This window comes from Pristiophorus japonicus, chromosome 11 (genome assembly GCF_044704955.1).
Source record: "Pristiophorus japonicus isolate sPriJap1 chromosome 11, sPriJap1.hap1, whole genome shotgun sequence".
NCBI lineage: Eukaryota > Metazoa > Chordata > Chondrichthyes > Pristiophoridae > Pristiophorus > Pristiophorus japonicus.
This window is the reverse complement of record NC_091987.1, coordinates 106,938,305-106,956,652: the sequence shown is the minus strand read 5'-3', so window position 1 is coordinate 106,956,652 and position 18,348 is coordinate 106,938,305. Positions and strand designations below refer to the sequence as shown.

General features: G+C 47.4%; 1 protein-coding gene across 2 annotated transcripts in view; it reads left to right on the top strand.

Annotated features, from left to right (window-relative positions):
• The first annotated feature begins 11,599 nt into the window (after positions 1 to 11,599).
• Positions 11,600 to 18,348, top strand: part of ttc3 (tetratricopeptide repeat domain 3) — a 131,009-nt gene continuing 124,260 nt past the window's right edge. For both annotated transcript variants that reach the window (XM_070893863.1, XM_070893862.1), the window contains exon 1: positions 11,600 to 11,711. The gene's annotated coding sequence lies outside the window, so the exon portion shown is untranslated. The remainder of the gene's footprint in view (positions 11,712 to 18,348) is intronic.

Genomic DNA, 18,348 nt, shown 5'->3' with positions numbered 1-18,348 from the left:
GTCATCTTGAAACACAACCGTCCCCAGGATAGACTTGAGCAGACTCTCCATGTTGCACTGGAATATAGCAGCTGCCAACCTGATGCCGAATGGGCATCGATTGTACATAAAAAGGCCTCGATGTGTGTTGATGGTGGTGAGTAGCTTAGACTCTTCGGTCAGTTCTTGCGTCATATATGCAGATGTGAGATCTAGTTTCGAGAAAAGTTTTCCTCCAGCCAATGTGGCAAATAGGTCCTCCGCTCTGGGCAGTGGGTATTGGTCCTGTAGGGAGACTCTGTTTATGGTCGACTTGTAATCCCCACAGATTCTTACGGATCCATCAGGCTTCATGACTGGGATGATGGGACTTGCCCAGTCGCTAAATTCCACGGCTGAGATAATGCCTTCCCGCAGAAGCCGGTCCAGTTCGTGTTCAATCTTTTCCCTCATCACATAAGGCACAGCTCTAGCCTTGTGAAAGACCGGTCTGGCATCCTGTGTGATGTAGATTTTAACTTTAGCCCCTTTGAAGGTGCCCACACCTGGCTAAAAGAGATGTTCAAAACGACTTAGAACTGTTGAGCAGGAGGTCCGTTCCTCTGATGACATGGCGTGAACATCATCCCATTTCCAATTTAGTTTTGCCAGCCAGCTTCTCCCCAACAGTGCTGGGAGATCTCCGGGGACAATCCACAGGGGAAGTCGGTTCACCATCCCTTTGTGTGTGACTGAGAGCATGGCGTTGCCAAGGACTGGGGCGATTTCTTTGGTATAGGTCCTTAATTTGGTGTCGATCCTTGTGAGTTCTGGTTTGTTGCTTTTGTGCGGCCACAGCTGTTCAAATTGTTGGACGCTCATGAGAGATTGACTAGCTCACGTGTCCAGTTCCATGTTCACGGGTATCCCGTTGAGTAGGACCCTCATCATTATTGGAGGCATCTTGTTGTAAGAACAGTGGACATTGATCGTGTTGACCCGCTGTACCCCGGCGTCCCGGGCAATGTCCCCACCGTCTTCTGGTTCGCTTTCCGACCCTTCCGATTCGTATATCAGCCGAGCTACTGTTTTTCTGCACATGCGAGCCAGATGCCCTGCATAGTTGCAGTTTCTGCAAACAGCATGCTGAAATCAACACCCCCTTGTTGAGTGCCTTCCCTCACATCTCCAGCGCAGACCGCTTCCATTGTTTCCGAAGGATGAGCTGCGTCTGGCTGATCTCTCTTGAGCTTCTCTCAGTCTGTAGTTGATTGCTCGCATTGTGGGTTGATGAGGTGTGAACGGCCGTTCATGTGGCCCTGATGGCTTCTGGCGCCACTGCCTGCTGTTGAAGGCCTGCTCTTCTGCCTTTGTCTGTGTGTGGGGGTAGCGGCTTGTTTCACGCTGTGAATCCCTTGTTCCGATGTTTCGTTAGTTGTCGTACCCGCAGTATAGATCAACCTCGTTTCTTCTTCTCCTGCCAAGAATGTCTGTGCGATCATTGCTGCTGCCTCTAGGGTCAAGTTCTTGGTCTCTATAAGCTTTCAGAATATGCCTGCGTGGATTATTCCTTCAATAAAAAAGTCTCTCAGTACTTCTCTCCTTAGTTCATCGGAGAACTCACATAAATTAGCCAGCCTCCGACGTTCCGCCGCAAAGTCGGGTATGCTCTGGCCCACACAGCGTCTGCAGTTGTAGAACCTGTGTCTGGCCATGTGTAGGCTGCTCGCTGGCTTCAGGTGGTCTCTCACCAGTCTGCTCAACTCCTCAAATGACTTGCTTGCTGGTTTCTCGGGTGCCAGCAAATCCTTCATCAAGGCGTATGTTTTCGAGCCACAGCTGGTCAAGAGATGGGCTCTTCTCTTGTCTGCCTTATCGTCGCCCAACCAGTCTTTGGTTACAAAGCTTTGCTGGAGCCTTTCTATAAAGTTCTCCCAATTGTCTCCAGCATTGTATTTCTCATCTGAGCCGTTTGTAGCCATTCTATGAATTCTGTGATCCCATGTCCCATCCTCGTCGCCACTGTAAAGTCCTAACCCTGCAGTACAGACTTACACGAGGCACATGCTGAAGTCAAAGTCACTCTGGACCTGCACCTTTATTTCACAGCTCTCGAGTGCCACACTTGCCTGAGACCTGCCTTTATATACCTGTGTGGAACAGTTATGCAGTGTCTCCTGCAAGTGCACCCCTGGTGGTAAAGTATGCTTGTGGTTACAGGTCATATCTCATTACAGTCATTTATAGCATGGTAAGATACAGTTATATACAGTAGTATGAGATACATGACAGTCTCCAGTTTGTCTTGGTTAATCCTTGCCACTGGACCAAGACCTAGCTCTGTCAAACCCATGTGGTGGCTGGTGTGCAACGGCCACCACATATTAAAAAAATCCATGCGCAGGCATCTTCCACCCTTCACGATGCAGTTCGGGATCTGGAATATTAGGTCCTTCACTGAACACCTGTGAACTCATCCCTTTTTGGCATGGAAGCAAGTCATCCTCGATACAAGGGACCGCCGATGATGATGATGGATAATTGGAAATCGAACAATCAATGATAATCTTCTGCATGGAGCTGCGATTTTTCCAATGCTCTCACACACAGCACTCCTCTCACACACACACAACTGGCTCTTTAAAAATGGCCGATTGCCAAATCCCAGCTGTACTGAGCATACGCGTCCATTGCAGCGACGTCAAAAAAGTTTAGTTTTTTCCCCGCGCATGCGCAGAAGACCCGGCTTCGTTTCTCGGCGCAGACAGCAGGCTCCATCCCCAAGGTGACTGGATACGCTGCGTGGTTCCGGATTCGAGTGACAGATCGGGGAAAGTTTGGACAATTATTTATAGTGCATTTCTGGACTTAAAAACCTGGCGTAACTCTTGCAATACACTAGAAAACAGGCTTAGGCAAAATTGAGCCCCGTATCTATATGTACACAAAACCTCCCAGAACAAATACAATGTAAGCCCGATATAACTGCTAGCAGAATTGTATTTGATTGAGAAGGTGGGAAGAGACATCTAGACCTCTCCCGGGCATGTGATCGAGAAATAAAGACCTGATGTTGAATTAAGACCTACCCAACTCGACTCATTAGAAGAACCAGAGGTGGTCTCGGTTGAAAAGCAATTGAAATAGCGCGGGCACATTCACCCGGACGAGGTCCGGTCTATGAAGTATAACCTCAAACAAAACCTATCAGCGTAACCTGATTGTTACAATTTGACTGAGATATTTGCTGCCCGTCACAGTGAAGGAGAGTACGGTAGGCAGCCCATGCAATGTCTACTGCATAATTCTGTGCTAAAAGGTGTTGGAATGGTGTCATGGGTCAGAATTATGAGGAAAGCCTGGAGAGATATTGTAAATAGTTCTCACTCCTTAGGGATTGTCCCCCGAATTTAAAAACTGCCATTAACCTCCTTCTCAAAAAACCCACCCTTGACCCCTCTGCCCTTGCAAACTGCCGCTATTTCTAACTTCCCTTTCCTTTGCGAAGTCTTTGAAATTGTTGTCGCCTCCCAAATCCATGTCCTTCTCTCCTGCGACTCCTTGTTTGAATCTCTCCAATCAGGTTTTCATCCCCGTCACAGCACTGAAACGGCCCTATCCTTTGTGACTGTGACCGTGGTGCACTCGCCCCCCTCATCCTCCTCAACTTCTCTGCAGCATCTGACACAGTCAAGCATACCACCTCCTCCAACTCCTCTGCTCTATTGCTCAGCTCAGTCGGACTGTCCTCGCTTGGCTCCACTCTTACCTATTTGATCGTTGCCAGAGCTACTTCACTTCTTTCCCCTCAACTGTTCCCTCCGGAGCTCCCAAAGATATACCCTTGCCCCCGCCCCCCCCCCACCCCCGCTTCTCATCTAAATGCTGCCTCTTGGTTACATCACCCATCATTATATCATCATAGGCAGTCCCTCAGAATCGAGGAAGACTTGCTTCCACTCCCAAAGTGAGTTCTTTGATGGCTGAACAGTCCGATATGAGAGCCACAGATCCTGTTACAGGTGGGACAGACATTTGTTGAGAGAAGGGGTTGGTGGGGCTGGTTTGCCGTGCGCTCCTTCCGCTGCTTGCGCTTGGCCTCTTCATGCTCTTTGCGTGGGACTCGAAGAGCTCGACGCCCTCCCAGATGGACTTTCTCCACCTCGGGCGGTTTGCGGCCAGGGTCAGTGGTGATGTCGCACTTTACCAGGGAGGTTTTGAGGGTGTCCTTATAACATTTCCGCTGTCCTCCTTTGGCTCGTTTACCATGAAGGAGCTCCGCATAAAGCATTTGCTTAGGGAGTCTCGTATCTGGCATGCGTACTATGTGGCCTGCCCAGCGAAGCTGATCGAGTGTGATCAGTGCTTCAATACTGGGGATGTTAGCCTGGTCGAGTTCACTGATATTGGTGCACCTGTCCTCCCAGGGGATTTGCAGGATCTTGCGGAGACATCGTTGGTGATATATCTCCAGCAACTTGAGGTGCCTTCTATACATCGTCCATGCCTCAGATCCACACAGGAGGGTGGGTATTACTACAGCCCCTGTAGACCATGAGCTTAATGGTAGATTTGATGGCCTGGTCTTAAAAAGCTCTTTTCCTCAGACGGCCGAAGGCTGCACTGGCTCACTGGAGGCGATGTTGAATCTCCACATCAATGTCTGCCTTTGTTGATAAGAGGCTCCGAGATATGGGATATGGTCCACGTTGTCCAGGGCCGCGCCGTGGATCTTGATGATTGGAGGGCAGTGCTGAGCGGCGGTGATAGGCTGGTGGAGGACCTTTGTCTTACGGATGTTAAGCGTAAGGCCCATACTTTCATATGCCTCAGTGAATACATTGACTATATCCTGGAGTTCAGCCTCTGAATGTGCGCAGACGCAGGTGTCGTCCGCATACTGCAGCTCAACCACAGAGGTTGGGGTGATCTTGGACCTGGCCTGGAGATGGCGAAGGTTAAACAGCTTCCCACTGATTCTGTAGTTTAGTTCCACTCCAGCGCGGAGCTTTTTGATTGTGAGATGAAGCATGGCGGCGAGGAAGATAGAGAAGAGGGTTGGAGCGATGACGCAGCCCTGTTTGACCGCGGTCCGGACGTGGTTTGGGTCTGTAATGGATCCATTGGTAAGGATCACGGCCTGCATGTCATCATGAAGCAGGCGAAGGATGTTGACAAACTTTTTGGGGCATCCGAAACGGAGGAGGACGTTCCATAGACCCTCACGATTGACCGTGCCAAAGGCCTTTGTAAGATCAAAAAAGGCCGTGTATAAGGGCTGCATTTTTCCTGCAACTGTCGCGCTACAAAGATCATGTCTGTTGTGTCCCGTAGGGGAGGAGCTCCTCGGCCACAGGGAGAAGACGATTGAGGAGCACTTGAGCGACAACTTTCCCAGCGAATGATAGCAGGGAGATTCCCCTGTAGTTGCCGCAGTCGGAATTGTCCCCTTTTTAAAAAATGGTCACAATCACTGCATCTCTGAGATCTCCCAGCATGCTTTCCTCCCTCCAGATGAAAGAGATGAGGTCATGTATCTGCGCCAACAGCGCCTCTCTGCCATACTTTAGCGCCTCAGCAGGAATTCCATCCATACCCGTAGCCTTGTTATTCTTGAGCTGTTTTATGGCTTTGCCTACCTCGTGCAATGTTGGAGTTTCACTGAGTTGGTGGCAGGTCGCATGCTGCGGGATGGAGTCGAGAATACTCGAGTCAAAGGCAGTCTCGATTGAGGATATCTTCAAAGTGTTCCTTCCATCGGGACCTGATAGCCTCGGTGTCCTTGATAAGTGTTTCCCCGTTCTTGGCCAGGAGTAGGGTGGGGCCTTGGGAGTTTGGACCATAGGTGGCCTTGACTGCAGCGAAGAATCCTCGCATATCGTGGCTGTCGGCCAGTTATTGTATCTCCTGTGCTTTCTTCATCCACCACCTGATCTTCAGGTCCCGGATTTTTTGTTGGACCTGAGCCTTGAGCCGTCTGTAATGTTGTTTTGCAGCTCCCGAGTTGGGTTGTTGCTTGAAGCTCAGAAATGCTTTGCACTTGCGAACTATTAGTTCTTCGATCTCCTGATCATTTTCATCAAACCAGTCCTGATATTTTCTGGTTGAGTGACCAAGTGTCTCTTCACAGGCAGTGGTTATAGAGGCCTGGAGGGCAGACCAAGCACTATGGGCATTCAGCATCTCAGGGTCATCAAGGCACGCCAGATTGGCTGTGAGGCACTGGCTGTATCGGGCTCTCTTAGCTGGGTCTCTAAGTGCCCGGGCATTAACTTTTTTGCGCAACTGTTTCTGCTGTCCCCTCTGCTTTGGGGCAATGTTAATGTTGATGATGGATCGGATTAGGCGGTGGTCCGTCCAGCAGTCGTCAGCTCCTGCATGGCATGGGTGATGTGCACATCCTTGCGATCCCTGGCTCGGATGATGGCATAGTCAAGCAGGTGTCAGTGTTTTGAATGAGGGTGTTGCCATGATGCCTTGTATTTGTCCCTGTGGCGGAACAGGGTGTTGGTGATGAGGAGTTAGTGTTCTAGACATTTTGTCAGGAGTAGGGTACCACTGGAGTTGGCTTTCCCTACCCCCTCTCTGCCAATCACGCCACCCCAGAGGGCTGTGTCTTTGCCGATCCTGGCATTAAAATCACCCAGGAGGATCAATTTATTACCTGTGGGGACACGGGACAAGGATGTCTCGAGGTTGGAATAAAAACCCTCTTTAGCCTCATCCGTTGCATCAGGTGTAGGGGCGTACGCACTGATGACCTTGGCACATTGGTTCCGAGATAGGGTAATACGAAGAGTCATGAGGCGTTTGTTAACCCCACAGGGGGAGTCTTTGAGGCGGTTGACCAGCTCATTCTTGATGGCAAAGCCGACTCCATGAAGGCGGAGTTCTGGCTCTGGTTTCCCTTTCCAGAAGAAGGTGTAACCTCCACCCTGTTCCTTCAGCTTGCCTTCCCCTGCCCGCCGGGTCTCGCTTAGGGCGGCGATGTCAATGTCAAAGCGTCTGAGTTTCCGGGCAACTATGGCGGTGCGGTGTTCCGGCCTGTTGCTGTTGGGATTGTCCATGAGGATCCTGACATTCCAGGTCCCGAACTTCATACTGACGAAGTGGAAGATGCCTGTGCGTGAGTTCTTTTAACGTGGGGTGGCCGCTGCACACCGGCAACCACACGGGCTTAGCTGAACAAGGTCTTGGTCCAGTGGCAACTGGAGACCAGGCGCAGCTCTATAAGCCTAATTGCCTACGGCAAAGTGTTGGCCGCAAACTTGGCACCGAGTAGCGCCATTGGTGGTAGATGGTCCGAGGCATGGTTGGGGGCAGGCATTAGGAAGGTGACTTCCAAAGTTATTTTAAAAGTTGATAAAGATTCCCAATTTATTTCAAAAGTTTCTAAGAGTTGTTAAAAAGTCTAAGATGTAAATCAATAATAGGTTATAAAAGTTTCCCCAGTTTAAAACATTTCTAAAGGTTGTTAAAAAGTCAAGTTATCACCCACGGGCATGAGATCCGCTTCGACATACAGGCCATAGGAACACAGCGCTACCTGTCCACCACATCTCTTAACCCCCTCCACCGCCTCTGCATTTTCAAACTGCTTGTCCATCATCCTGACTTGGATGAGCCATAATTTCCTCCAGCTAAACTTTGGGAAGACCACTTCAACACGCCACTGAAAAAAAATTCACCAACTCCATCCCCCTTCCCGGCTACTGTCTCGAGTTAATAAACATTGGTTCCTGGATGTACTGAAGGGAGGGGTGAGAAGTGAGTTATATAAAATAATAAATTGCATGTTAAAAACTAATCTGGATTAGGACAAGGGGACACAGGTTCAAGTTAATAAAAGGTCATTTCAGGGCAACAGTAATTTGCATTTATGTGGCGCCTTTAACACAGTAAAACGTAGGTCAGCGAAAGCAGGGGGTGATGGGTGAATGAGATATGGGCAGCAGAGTTTTGGATGAGCTCAAGTTTATAAAAGGTGGAAGATGGGAGGCCGGCCAGGAACAGATTAGAATAGTCAAGTCTAGAGGTTACAAAGGCATGAATGAGGGTTTCAGGGGCGGAGACGGGCGATGTTACAGAGGTGGAAGTAGGTGGTCTTGGTGATGGAACAGATATGTGGTCAAAGCTCGACTCAAGGTTAAAACGTCGTGTTGAGCCTCAGACAGTAATCAGGGGGAGGAATAGTTGATGGCTCGGGAACGGAGTTTGTGGCTGGGACTGAAGATAATAGCTTTGGTCTTCCTGATACTTAATTGGAGGAAATTTCTGCTCATCGAGGACTGGATGTCGGACAAGCAGTGTGACAAATCAGAGACAGTGGAGGGGTCGAGAGAAGTGGTGGTGAGGTATAGAGCTGGGTGTCGTCAGCGTACATGTCGAACCTGATGTGTTTCCAGATGATGTCGCCAAGCTGCACCAAGTAGATGAGAACTAGGAGGGTCTCAAGGATAGATCCTTGGGGAACACCAGAGGTAACGATGCGGAAGCGGAAAGAGAAGCTGTGTAGGTGATTTTCTCGCTATGACTGGATAGATAACAATGGAACCATGCGAATGCAGTTCCACCCAGTTGGATGTCGGAGGATTACTATCTGGAAGTTCTTTTTCACACAGAGTAATCACATACCTGTATTGGATTTCCAGGCAGACTAGTGAAGGTAGAAACCCTGGAATCATTTAATAAACAATTAAGACGATAAACAGGGTTGTTTTGGATAGATGAATTAAGGACCAAATGGTCATCCTCCTCCTTAAGGAGAATCATAGAATGGTATAGCACAGAAAGAGACCATTTGGCCCATCGTGTCTGTGCTGGCTCTTTGGTACAGCTATCCAATTAATCCCACTCCCCTAATCTTTACCCATAGCTGTGTCAATTTTTCCCTACACATATTTGTCCCATTCCCTTTTGAATGTTACCAATCGGCTTCCACCACCCTTCCAGGCAGTGCATTTCAGATCACGACAACTCGCTAGGTAAAAAAAATCTTTCCTCATGTCGCCACTGCTTTTCCCAATGACCTTAAATCTGTGTCCGCTTGTTACCGACACTTCTGCCACTGGAATCAGTTTCTCCTTATTTACTCCGTCAAAACCATTCATGATTTTGAACAGCTCTATTAAATTTCATAGAATGATGCAGCACATTCGGCCCATCATGCTGGTGCCTGAACTAATTATTTCAAACTGGGGAACGCAGGTTCAGACTAAAAGGACAAATTTAGGGCTGATGTAATTCTTCACATTGACAATCATATGGAGTAGACTTCTTGGAGATAAAATCCTGCACAAGCAGCAGTTCAATGCTGCGTATGGTGGGAGGAGGGAGGGGGGGCGATGTGTTCTTGTCAGCCTATTCAATCTTTCCTCATGGATGAACTAAAATGGACTGAAAAGCCTTACTTACATGTATCTACCATACCATCCAAATTTCTAAACTTTTTCAGGAGGGGATGCCCCTGCACTCCCATACACCAGTGAGTACAGGTCCACCCTAAGTGGAGGAAGTGCATCAGGGAGGGCGCTGAGCACCTCGCGTCTCATCGCTGAGAGCATGCAGAAATCAAGCGCAGGCAGCGGAAAGAGTGTGCGGCAAACCAGTCCCACCTTCAATGACTATCTGTCCCACCTGTGACAGGGACTGTTTTTCTCGTATTGAACTGTTCAGCCACCTAAGGACTTATTTAAGAGTGGAAATAAGTCTTCCTCATTTCCGAGGGACTGCCTATGAATGAATGAATGAATGAATGAACAGGTCCAAGGATGGGTGATATAGGACGGGGTGTACATTCTAAGAATTGCTGCGAGGGATTTTGGGGAGGAGGGGGGAGGCGTGGGTGCAGCTGTGGTTTAGTGAGTAGCACCCTCACCTTTGAGTTAGAAGGCTGTGGGTTCAAGTCCCATTCCAGAGACTTGAGCACATAAATCTAAGCTGACATTCCTATGCAGTGTTGAGGGAATGCTGCACATTGGAGGTGCCATCTTTCAGATGAGATGTTAAGCCGAGGACCTGTCTGCTCTCTCAGGTGGACCTAAAAGATCCCATGGCACTATGTTGAGGAAGAGCAGGGGAGTTAATTCCAGTGTCCTGGCCAATATTTATCCCTTAATCACCATAACAAAAAACAGATTATCTGGTCATTATCACAATGCTGTGTGTGGGAGTTGCTGTGTGCAAATTGGCTGCCACGTTTCCTACATTGCAACAATTACTTAACTTCACAAAGTACTTTGTTGGCTGTAAAGCGATTTGGGACCACCAGTGATCGTTTCTGTATTTATCATATGATCGTGACACAGCACATCTGGGTTTGAAGTGTTTGAACGGGAGGCTGCGGGTTTTGGGTGTCACAGGACCAATGAGGGAGCAAGGGAGTGTTGGAACGGAGGATGTCACAATAAAATCCTAGAAATTTACAGCATGGAAAGAAGCCTTTTCGGCCCATCGTGTTCGCACTGTTCGACAAAGAGCTATCCAGCCTAATCTCACTTTCCAGCTCTAGGTCCGTAGCCCTGCAGGTTATGACACTTCCAAGTGCACATCCAAATACTTTTTAAATGTAGTGAGGGTTTCTGCATCTACCACCCCTTCAGGCAATGAATTCCAAACTCCCACCCCACTCTGCGTGAAAAGATTTCCCCTTAACTCCCCTCTAAACCTCCTACCAATTACTTTAAATCGTTGCCCCCCTGGTTGTTGACCCCTCTGCTAAGGGAAATAGGTCTGTCCTATCCACTTGATCCAGGCCCCTCATAATTTTATACACCTCAATCAGGTCTCCCCTCCTCTGTTCCAAAAAAACAAACTCAGCCTATCCAATCTTTCCTCATAGCTAAAATTCTCCAGTCCAGGCAACATTCTCGTGAATCTCCTCTGTACCCTCTCTATTACAATCACATCTTTCCTGTAATGTGGTGACCAGAACTGCACGCAGTACTCTAGCTGTGGCCTAACAAGTGTTTCATACTGTTCAAGCATAACATCCCTGCTCTTATATTCTATGTCTCGGCTAATAAAGTATTATGTATGCCTTCTTAACCACCTTAACTACCTGTCCTGCTATCTGCAGGGATCTGTGGACATGCACTTCAAGGTCCCTTTGTTCCTCTACACTTCTCAGTGTCCTACCATTAATTGTGTATTCCCTTGCCCTGTTAGACCTCCCCAAATGTATTACCTCACACTTCTCTGGATTGAGTTCACGTTTGCCACTGTTCTGCCCACCTGACCAGTCCACTGATATCTTCCTGCAGTCTACAGCTTTCTTCTTCATTATCAACTACACAGCCTATTTTAGTATCATCTGCAAATTCCTTAATTATACCCCCTACATTCAAGTATCAATCATTGATGTATACCACAAAAAAAGGACCTAGAACGGAACCCAACTGGAAACATCCTTCCAGTCACAAAAACACCCATGGACCATTACCCTTTGCTTCCCATGGAGGACGTCACAATCGGGGGGCGGTGTTGGAACGGGTGATGTCACAATCGGGGGGCGGTGTTGGAACGGGCGATGTCACAATCGCGGCATCTCAGTCAGGTTCGGACGGTAAGGTGTGGGAGCGGGTAACGTCATAAGGAGAGGGCGGGGCCCGGAAATGACGCGCGTGGAGGCGGGGCCCGGAAATGACGCGCGTGGAGGCGGGGCCGAGGTGTCAGGATGCGCAGGCGATAAATTATTTCGCGTTGGTGACAGGAGGTGCTGGCAGGGCTCAGCCAGCTAGGGACGGAAGCGTGAGGTGAGCGATCGTCAGCGGGCAGAGAGCGATCCGGGTTTGTGTTGCTGGCGGCGCGGCACGGCAGGGCACGGGAGGCCCCGGGCGCTCCCAGAGCCCGCATCTGTCTGCACTTTGTGTGACTTGTTCCGGGCGCCCAAAGCAGCAGCAAAGCCCTCGGCACTGGCCTGAGGCGGTGGGACCGCTCTGCTCCAGTGTCTCTCTCCCTCTCTCTGAGTCCTGTTTACAATCAGGTCCCGGGGGAGTTGTTTTAAATAACCCTCCTTACCCCTGCTAAGGGTGTATAACACAGGAGGGCATTCAGCCCATCGGGTCTGCGCCCTTGCAATCCATTTAGTCTCTCTCCCCCCCCCCCCCCCCCCCCGTTAGTCTCGTTCCCCATATCCCTACAATTATTTCTCGAAGTATTTATCCAATTCCCTTTTGAAGGCCACTATTGATTCTACCTCCACCGCCCTGTCAGGCTGTACATTCCAGATCCTAACTACTCGCTACGTTAAAAGGTTTTTCCTCATGTCGCCTCTGCTTTGCCCTCTGGTTATCGACCCTTCAGCCATTGGAAACAATTTATCTTTATTTACACTAAACCCTTCTTGATTTTAAACACCTCAATCAAATCTCCTTTTGGTCAAGGAAAACAATCCCAGCTTCTCCAGTCTGTCAATGTAACTATATTCCCCTCCTCTCTGGCTAGTAATTCTGCCTATGCCTCCCTCTCCACAGATGCTGACTGACCTGTCATGTGTTTGGGGTCACAATGATAAACACAACCTTTCAGCCTGTTGTGCCTGTGCTGTCTCTTTGAAAGAGCTGCCCAATTAGTCCCACTTGCCTATCTTCACTTTATTGTTTCTGCTCTGCTTTCCATCCTGGACAAAGTTCCCTTCCTGATTAATTTTGTAGCATGCTACCTCTTTGAAAATGTCTGTTTTAAGTGGAACCCTTATAGAAGAAGTACTTACATTTTGCAGTGTTTGGACGGGTAGTCACTGTTTTATAATATAGGGAAATGTGGCCACCAGTTTGGAGACCACAAGGTCCCACAAACTGCTATGAATGAGCTAAATGAGCAGCTCAACTGCTTTTAGTGATGTTGGTTGAGGGATAATTGTTGGCCAGGACACAAGAGAATTCCACAGCTCTTTCAATTCTATGGCATCTTTATGGCCACATGAGAAGGCAGACACTGTCTCTCAGATGATTTAATGTCCCATCTGAGAGATGGCACCTGTGTGCATGTAGCACTCTGTACTGCAATGAATTGCTGATGTGGATTGTGCTCAAGTCTCTGGAGGTGGGGCTTGAACCCACAATCTTGTGACTCTGGAGCCAAAATTGCCACCACTGAGCTATGGGTAGCATCCTAGGCTGGGAAGAAAAAATCAGTCAGGGTTCTTGCTTCTAATCATTAACTGGTAGCCTATGTTGTAAAGTCCAAATGTGTACTGTCCCACAATGTATTGACATTAAAATCCTGATCTTCAGATCTTTCTATGGGCTTTGCCATACCCCATCTCTACAATCTTTCCAGCACGCAACCTCTGCTGTTCTGACTCTGGTGCGCGGCTTGTTCCATCTGTGCCGTTCTAACTGTACAAGACCTCAGTTATGCTTAGTCGGAGTGCTGTGTGCAGTGATGGGAACCCCATTAGGAGCATGCTATAAAAGTAATAGAAAAGGTGCACCATAGATTCATTAGGAAGTTACCTGGAATGAAGGGGTCCAGTTATGAAGGGAGGCCTCAGAAGTTGAGGCTTTTTTCATGGGTTGAGAAGGCAAAGAGTGACATAATGGAGGTCTTCAAGATTATAATGGGTATGATGAGGTGTATATGGTGATAGATTATCTCCACTGGTGAGTGGGCACAAATTTAAGACAATTACAAAGGATTGAAGGGGAGATTAGAGAACAATATATTTACCCAGTTGTAAGAATGTAGAATTCTCTGCCAAAAACTGTTGTTGAAGCAGAATGCAAAATTCCATTAAAAGGAAATTCAATCATTCTTGAAAAAGAGGAATATTAAAGGGTTTTGGGAGTGATCAAGAGAATTGGATTAGACTAGGTGGTTCATGTGCAGTTGGAAGGGAGATGGACCCCAGCATTATTTACAGTCTATATTAATGACTTGGATGAAGGGACTGAGTATAAAGTAGCCAAGTTTGCTGATGATAGAAAGATAGGTGGGAAAGCAAATTGTGAGGAGGACACAAAATCTGCAAAGGGATATAGACAGGCTAAGTAAGCTGGCAAAAAAATTGGCAGATGTAGTATAATGTGTGAAAATGTGAGGTTATCCATTTTGGCAGAAAAATTAGGGAAAAAAATTAATTTAAATGGAGAAAAATTGGAAAGTGCTGCAGTACAGAGGAATCTGGGGTCCTTGTGCATGAAACACAAAAAGTGAGTACTTGGTGTACCTGCATAATCAGGAAGGCAAATGGAATGTTGGCCTTTATTGCAAGGTGGGGGGGGGGATGGAGTATAAAAGCAGAGAAGTCCTGCTGCAACTGTACAGGGTATTGGTGAGGCCACACCTGGAGTACTGTGTACAGGTTTGGTCTCTGTATTTAAGGAAGGATATACTTGCATTGGAGGCTGTTCAGAGAAGGTTCACTAGGTTGATTCTGGAGATAAGGGGGTTAACTTGAGGAAAGGTTGAGTAGGTTGGGCCTATACTCATTGGAGCTCAGAAGAATGAGAGGGTATCTTATCGAAACATAAGATACTGAGGGGGCTCGACAAAGTGGTGCAGAGAGGATATTTCCACTCATGGGGAAACTAAAACTAGGGGACATAGACTCAGAATAAGGGGCTGCCCATTTAAAATTGAGATGGATGAATTTTTTCTGAGGATTGTAAATAAATCTATGGAATTCTCTGCCCCAGAGAGCAGTGGAGGCTGGGTCATTGAATATATTTTAAGGGGAAGGTAGTCAGATTTTTGAGCGATTTTTAAGGGAGTAAAAGGTTATGAGGGGTGGGCGGGGAAGCAGAGCTGAGTCCATAATCAGATCAGCCATGATCGTATTAAATGGTGGAGCAGGCTCTAGGGGCCAGGTGGCCTACTCCTGCTCCTATTTCTTATGATCACTAAGATGATCGACAAAGTGGCCTGATTCTGTGCTGTAGCATTCTATGATTAATGTCCCTGGAATTCTCTCCCTAAACCTCTGCCCCTCTCTCCTTTTTAAGAGGCTCCTTAAAACCTATGTCATTGACCAAGCTGTCCTAATATCTCCTTGAGTGACTTGGTGTCAAATTTTGTTAACGTGCCTTTGAATGGTTTACCTTAAATAAACTATATAAATTCAAGTTGTTGTCCCTGTCTTCTTAAATTAGCTCCCTAAACTCTCTGCACCCTCAATTTCTTACCTCTTGCTAATTCGTGTTCCAGTTTTTAAATTTTTATCAATGTTTGTATATATTGCACTTTGTTGGTCTTTTGGGTAATTATAATGAAAACCTTTATGGAGAGAGTATTGTTGACAATAGGATGCAGCAAATTGATTCTGGTTAGAATAGTTTCCATGAATTGATTAAATGTTTAAAATATTTAGTTTCGGTTCCTTGTGTCTTAATTGGCAAATATACTGCCAAGTGTGACTCAGTCGTATAGGCTAAGAAGGTTCTGAGTTTGATTCTATTTGTATTTATTCATTCACAGATGAGAGTGTCACTGGCAAGGCCAGCATTTATTGTCCATCCCTAATTGCCCTTTAGAAGGTGGTGGTGAGCTGCTGCCTTGAACCACTGCAGTCCGTGTGGTGAAGGTACTCCCACAGTGCTGTTAGGGAGTTTCAGGATTTTGACCCAGTGATGATGAAGGAATGGCGATATATTTCCAAGTCAGGATGATGTGTGACTTGGAGGGGAACTTGCAGGTGATGGCGTTCCCATGCGTCTGCTGCCCTTCTAGGTGGTAGAGACCGTGGGTTTGGGAGCTGCTATCGCAAAAGCTTTGAAAAGTTGCTGCAATGCATCTTGTAGATGATACAGACTGCAGCCACGGTGTGCCGGTGGTGGAGGGAGTGAATGTTGTAGGTGGAGGATGGGGTGCCAATCAAGTGGGCTGCTTTGTCCTGGATGGTGTCAAGCTTCTTGAGTGTTGGAGCTGCACTCATCCAGGCAAGTGGAGAGTATTCCATCACATGCTGGACTTGTGCCTTGTAGGTGGTAGAAAGGCTTTAGAGAGTGGGGGGTGAATCACTCGCCTCTGAACTGCTTTTGTCGGCATAGTATGTAGCCGATCCACTTAAGTTCCTGGTTAGTGGTAACCCCAGGATTTGATGGGGAATTCATGCCATTGAATGTTAAGGGGAAGTGGTTAGACTATCTGCTGTTCGAGATGATCATTGCCTGGCACGTGTGTGGTGCAGATGTTATGTACCACCTATTGACTCAAGCCTGGATGGTGTCCAGGTCTGGATGCATGCAAGGTCAAAATGCTTCATTATCTGAGGAATTGTGAATGGAACTGAACACCATGCAGTCATCAGTGAGCATCCCCACTTCTGATCTTTTATGATTGAGGGACCTTAGGAAGCTGCTGAAGATAGTTGGGCCAAGGACACTGCCCTGAGAAACTCCTGCAGTGATGTTCTGGGGCTCAGATGATTGGCCTCCAACAGCTGCAATCATCTTCCTTTGTGCTAGGTCTAACTTCAGCCAGTGGAGAGTTTTTCTCCTGATTCCCATTGACTTCAATTTTATTAGAGCTCCTTGGTGCCACACTTTGATCAAATGCTGCCTGATAAGGGCAGTCACACTCTCCTCTCCTCTGGAATTCAGCTTTTTGTCCATGTAAGGACCAAGGCTGTAATGAGATCTGGAGCCAAGTGGTCCTGGCAGAACCCAAACTGAGCATCGGTGAGCAGGTTAGTGGTAAGTGTCGCTTGATAATGTTGTCGGTGACACTTTCCATCACTTTGCTGTTTATTGAGAATAGGCTGATGGGATGATAATTAGCTGGATTGGATTTGTCCTGCTTTTTGTGGACAGGACATACCTGGGCAGTTTTCCACTTTGGTGGGTAGATGCCAGCATTGTAGCTGTGCTGGAACAGCTTGGCTAGAGGCGCAGCTAGTTCTGGAGCACAAGTCTTCTGCACAACAGCTGGGATGCTGTCGAAAAAACATTTGCTATATCCAGTGCACTTTGCCTTTTATTATTATCATGGAGTGAATCAAATTGCCTGAAGACTGACATCTGTGATGATGGGGACCTCGGGAGGAGGCAGAGATGGATCATCCACTCGGCACTTCTGGCTGAAGACTGTTACGAACACTCCAGCTTTGTCTTTTGCACTTGTGTGCTGGGCACTGCCATCATTGAGTTAGCTGGTTACAAAATGGTGCTACCACTGAGTTAAGGATTACACCCTAGATGTGTGAGGGAGAAAATCAGCCAGGGTTCTTGATTCTAATTGTTATCCAGCAGTAGTATGCTGAAAATGTCAAACCAGGACCGCATGGTCACGATGGCTCTCCCCACAATCCGTATTCACTTGACCTGCCTGTATTCCTGACTTTGCTCTGATGAAATTGTATTCCACCTACATGAAGTTACAAATGTGACTTGGTCTGAGCCGCATTTGAGTGAATAGATGGTGTGGAATTTTCACCTGATATTTTCCCTAATTTTAGTCCTCTAATGACTCAGGAGTGATGTCAGGTTTCACCAGTGGCAATTACATATGAGTAACCTTGGGAATTGCTCAATCATGACATTAACTTCCTTGAGCATTGTTTATTGTCGCAACAAAACCAAAATTGATTTCAATGATATTACAATTTTTTGAACTGATGTTGGCAGACTATTTTTATATCTAGCATAAAAACAGAGAATGCTGGAAATCTCAGCAGGTCAGGCAGCATCTGTGGAGAGAAAAACAGTTAACGTTTTGGGTCAACGATCCTTCGTCAGAACTGGCGAATGTTTGAAAAGAACACTTTCTTAATCACTATGAAAGGGGGAGGGGAAGAACAAAAGGGAAGGTTTGTGACAGGGTGGAAGGCAGGAGAGATTAGACAGACAAAAGGGATGATGGACCAAATTGAAATGGTAATGACAGAAGTTAGAAAAAGGTTAATCTGGATGGGGTGTGAATGGCGGAGTAATGACCAGCTGCCATTATAGACAAAGCAAAGAAAGAAGAAAAAAAACATAAGATGGGGGGAGTGAAAGGGAGCCAAAGATGGCCAGAGGTTATGCTCTGAAATTGTTGAACTCTATGTTGAATCCAGAAGGCTGTAAAGTGCCTGTTCCTCGAGCTTGCGTTGAGCTTCATTGGAACAGTGTAGGAGACCGAGGATGGAGAGATCAGAGTGGGAATGGAATGGAGTGGAGAATTAAAGTGACAGGTGACCGGAAGCTTGGGGTCATACTGACGGACTGAACGGAGGTGTTCCGCAAAGCAGTCACCCAATCTACACTTGGTCTCCCCAATGTAGAGGAGACCACATCGTGAGCCGCGAATACAGTATACTAAATTGAAAGAAGTACAAGTAAATTGCTGTTTTACCTGGAAGGAGTATTTGGGGCCCTGGACAGTGGGAAGGGAAGAGGTAAAAGGGCAGGTGTTGCATCTCCTGTGCTTGCACGGGATTGTGCCGTGGGGAGGGGATGCCGGGGGTGACTG